Source organism: Triticum aestivum, chromosome 3B, assembly GCF_018294505.1.
Source record: "Triticum aestivum cultivar Chinese Spring chromosome 3B, IWGSC CS RefSeq v2.1, whole genome shotgun sequence".
Lineage (NCBI taxonomy): Eukaryota > Viridiplantae > Streptophyta > Magnoliopsida > Poales > Poaceae > Triticum > Triticum aestivum.
Genome location: NC_057801.1, coordinates 561,605,356 through 561,610,249, shown reverse-complemented (window position 1 = coordinate 561,610,249; position 4,894 = coordinate 561,605,356). Strand labels below are relative to the sequence as shown.

General features: G+C 48.1%; 1 pseudogene; it reads right to left on the bottom strand.

Annotated features, from left to right (window-relative positions):
• Positions 1-1,186: 1,186 nt before the first annotated feature.
• Positions 1,187-3,016, bottom strand: LOC123065730 (uncharacterized; annotated as a pseudogene).
• Positions 3,017-4,894: the final 1,878 nt, after the last annotated feature.

The following is a 4,894-nucleotide window of genomic DNA, read 5'->3' as shown; positions in this document are numbered from 1 at the left end:
ACTTGCCAAACGAAATACTCCGTCGGTTCGAAAATATAAGATGTATTAGTTTTTTCGAAAAGACAAATTTCTTTAACATTGACCAAATTTAGAGCCAAAAAAGTCGACATCCACAATACTAAATAAATAAAATATAAAAATTTAATTTCATGATAAATCAAATGACACCGATTTGATATTATCGATATTGATATATTTATCTACAAATTTAATCAAACTTGAAGAGTTTTGGCTTTTCCAAAACTAATGCATCTAAGATTTTGAAATAGAGGGAGTAAATAAATTATGAAAATCCAATAACACCAACAACACAGCAAAGCGCGCTGAACTCTACTAGTTCCTCTGAAATGACATCAAGAGCGAGAAACAGAAATACACATGTACCAGGAAGAAATAATGGTAGTACTAACATCACCAGTATGAAGCATGTTCCCTGACTGTATAGTTAATTTCTTTAACATTTGGGTCTGAGTTTACGCATCGCAAATGATACACGCAGCTTAATACTAGCTAGAAGATGCAAGCTCAAAGGAAAAAAAGAAAAAAAACAGTATGTCCTTCATCGAAATACAGAAGAAAATAACAAGATCATACTGAAAACCAAGCATAGTATGAGCTGAATCATACTCAAACATAAGAACAAGAGAAGATCCTTATCCGTTACATGGTGACAATTGACTGATAAGGTTAGTTTGAAATGAATACATAGTTTAGAAAAACTAAGACGCATGAGCCACATGCGAAAATTACTACCAGAATACTTACTGGACCTATATTCTTCAGCCGAATGTAGTCAAGCAAAACACACAATCCAATGTGGCATAAGAAACTCACCAATTGCATGGGTCAGGATATATATGCTATTCACTCATGCTCAATCAAAGAAAAGTCCAACACAGACACAGAGCAATTCATGGTATCTCTAATCAGTGACATACACATCAGTATGTGCCATTCACTGCAAGCCTTTGAAATATTCACTGCAACTTTATACAAGCACAACTGCAGAGACTGAGCAACCATGGTATGATATTCCCAGCTGCAAGAAAATGGGCAAGGCATAACAAGCACTTTGAGGGAACTTCCCAATTCAGCCAAGCAGATCAAGAATAGTACTATCCACACCACCTTCGATCAAGAGTAGCTGAAGAAATTCAACAGCAATTCATGGGGCTGGTGAGAAATGTCAGGTAATTCAGGTTTACTCATTCATCCACTTGAAGCATGCAGTTCAAAGCTTTAAATACAAATTCGATCCCAATCTTCTTCGACAGAATGAAATGAAAAAGGCTTAAGCACGCGAAAGACGAATCAAGTTGACCTTACTTCTATAATCTTTGACAAAGACCACTAAGAAATTAGTGATAAAGGAGGCAGAACAGAACCACTAAGTCACCAGATACAGTGAGATGTTACCATAGAAATAAATGGCTCCTACTCCTCGAAGGCCCATGGACTCTCTTTACGCAGTTCCTCCTCCTCCTCGGTGAAGTCGGTGGCGATGCCGAACATCTTTCGCGTCTGCTCCACGCTCTTGCCCTTGATCATGTCGGCGACCTTCTGGCAGGCAGCGTCGAGGAGTCCCTTGATGTGGAGGAAGTTGGTGGCCATGATGAGGTCGTAGAGGGCGTCCTGGCTGAGGCCGTCGACGAGCTTGCGGTCCCACTCCTTCAGCGCCTCACCGGATGCCTCAGAGTTGCAGCTACTGCTGCCCTCAGCGACGCCGTGGTTGGCGTCGGGATTGGCGGTGGCGGTGGCGTCGGCGTGCTCATTGCAGTATTCGATCACCGTGGCGAGGGCCCTGGCGTCCACATTGGGTAGCTGGATGATGCCTTTGGCGCAGCCCTGGTCGATCATGTCGGCGAGGAGCACGGACAGCCGTGCTGCGGCCTCCGACACCTTGAACAGCATCCCATCCGAGCTCTTTAAGGTGATGATTTTTCCGCTGGCCCCGAAGAAAAATGTGTCGTTTTCGCCAGCAACCTGCTCCGCCTCCTCTCCCATCGCCCCCTTCTTCTCCGGCCGTTGACCATTGGTTCTTGCCCCCTCCGCTGCCGCCGTCCCCTTCTCAGAAAAGGGAGTAAGTCCAGAGAACCAAGTGCACACGTCTTCCTCCTCTATCTGGTCCACGACGGCGACCTTCTGGCAGGCAGCGTCGAAGAGCCCCTTGATGTGGAGGAACTTAGCGGCGATGATGACGTCGCAGAGGGCGTCCTGGCTGAGGCCGTCGACGAGCTTGCGGTCCCACTCCATCAGCGCCTCCACGGATGCCTCGGAGTTGCAGCTGCTGCTACCCTCATCGACGCGGCTGTTGGCAGAGGCGGCGTCGGCGTGCTTGTTGCAGTACTCGATTACCGTGGCGAGGGCCCTGGCGTCCACGTCGGGTAGCTGGATGATGCCTCCGGCGCAGCCCTGGTCGATCATGTCGGCGAGGGGCACGGACAACCGTGCCGCCTCCTCCGACACCGTGAACAGCATCCCATCCGAGCTCTCCAAGGTGATGACAGCACTGGCCATGAAGAAAAAGATCTCTTTTTTGCCGGACACCTCTTCCATCGCTCCCTTCTCCTCCGGCCGTTGTCCCTTCGTTCCGCTAAAACGTTGTCGCTCCCTTCTTTCCCTCTCCGCCGCCGACATTCCCTTCTCAGATAATGCAATTTCAGAGAACCATGTTAACTTCCCTTCCATCTCCCCTGCTTCGGCCTTCTTCTTGTGCCCCTTCTTTGCCGATGCCGGTCGATTTTATCCCTTTTGCTCCGCCGTGGCGCTCTCCTCCTCCTCCTCCCCCTCTTCCTCATCCCCGGCCGTCGCTCCCTACTCTTCCTTCTCCGCCGTCGACCCCTTCTCCTTGTCCGCGGCCGCGTCTCCCTTCTCCTCCTCCGTCGCTCCCGTCTTCCCCATCGCCTTGTCCCCGGTCGTCGCTCCCTTCTCTCCCGGCGCCGCTCCCGTTCCCATCTCTTGCTTCTCCTCCGCCGCCATTGCTCTGGATGTGGGTTAGGTGGGGAACTGCCGGAAATGGCCGAGTGTGCGATGTGCGATGTGGGTGCGATGAATCCATTTCTTCTGCCGCAATGGGCCTACTTCTGGGCCGAACAGAAACAAGCTGGAGTTTTGGGCTGCTAGATTTATTGAGCCCATTTGTAATATTATGCTTGAGCCAGTTTTTTTAGTGCTGTTTCATGAAGGAGATAGCAACACTTTTTTTTTCATCAACATGCCACACGCAGAAGGAAGAATAATAATAATAGAATTGAAAGGCCTCAAACGCCGTCCGCGTCGTAATGTGAGGAAGCTCAACAGTTGCACAATCATACGGTAGAATTTCTATAAAGAACTATACAGTACATAGGAAACGTTCGGGATGGATGGCATTCTCTCTTGTGCACCACGAAAACTAAACGGCAGCAATGAATGCAAAGACTGGACGCTCCATATACAACGGAAGAGGTCAAGATGCACTCATTTTAGATGTACTTGACAAAAGCGTCTGGACCGGATGGGTTTCTAGCTTACTTTTTCCAACATCACTGAGGCATGTGTGGAAAAGTGACAAGGGTTGTGTTGAATATTTTAAATGGTGTTGAGGGCTTAGGGTGGTATTTGCTCCCGATTTCAAATGCTCCCTGACCGAACAGTAAAATCAGAACAAATAGGAAAACAATAAAAATAAAACCTAATATTTTGGTGGAAAACTTTGACAAATGTTTTGTGCGCTTGCAAAAGTTTGTCATGAAATGCCATCCATGAAGTCGTGGCAAAACGAAAAAATTGATGCTCCAAAAATGCTAGTTTTGAAAGCATTTTGGAGTGTTGATTTTTACCCCTTTTTTTGCCATGACTTTCACAATGTCATTTGGTGATGAAAATATTCAAGCACTCAAAGCATTTGCCAAAGTTTTCCAGAAAAAGTAAGATTTTCTTCTTTTTTGGATTTTACTACTCATGCCGAGCTCATTTGAGCTCGGGAGCAGAAGAAGACTTTCGACTTACAATAGGTAAATCAGACTTTGCTTGTTTTGATCCCAAAAATTCAGGGTGCATCTTCCCTCTCTTAGTTTATGTAACGTTGTGCTAAAAATCATGTCGAAAGTGCAAGTTGATAGATTGAATATGGCACTACTAAGAAGGGACCTTATAGATCGATGCTTAGCAACAGCGAGAGGTATATGCGCCACGCTACTATAAATTAGTAGTAGCGAAGGGTATAAACCCCTCGCTACTACTAAGTTGATAGTAGTAGCGCGGGCTATAAATCCGCGCTGCTACTAAGTGGTCTCTATCGTGCCCCTCAAGACAGTCCATAGTAGTAGCGAGGGGTATAAACCCCGGGCTACTAAGTTGATAGTAGTAGTGTGGGCTATAAACTCACACTGCTATTAAGTGGTCTCCACCATGCCCTCCGAGACATGTCATAGTAGTAGCGAGGGGTATAAATCCCGCACTGCTACTAAGTATAGGGTCTTTTAATAGCCTAAAATCCCCATCTACTCCCCCGTGAATCCCTCCTCTCCCGTCCCTCTCCCCCTTGCTCCATAGGCTCTCCCATGGCGCTCCTACCCATGAACGCCTCCTACTTCATGGCGCCCAACGAGGCCTCCTCCTCCTCCTCCTCCATGGCATCCAGGAGCTCGCCGGTCTCCCACCGCGCCTCCGTGCCACCACACTAGAGCACCTCACCATCGGCGACAAGCCCCGGTGCTCCCTCCAGCTCCTTCCTCTCTCCCCTCTGGTCTTACTCACCCTCCCATGTCCATCCCCGTGTAGGTCTCTGCCATGGATGACCAAGAGTTCTCTACCTTGGCCGCGAAGAGGAGCCCCACCGTCGTGCTCTTCCCTGGATCCGGTTCTCTCCAGCAGGTGCTGCCTGAACCGGTATGTCGCTGCTTGTCCGCGC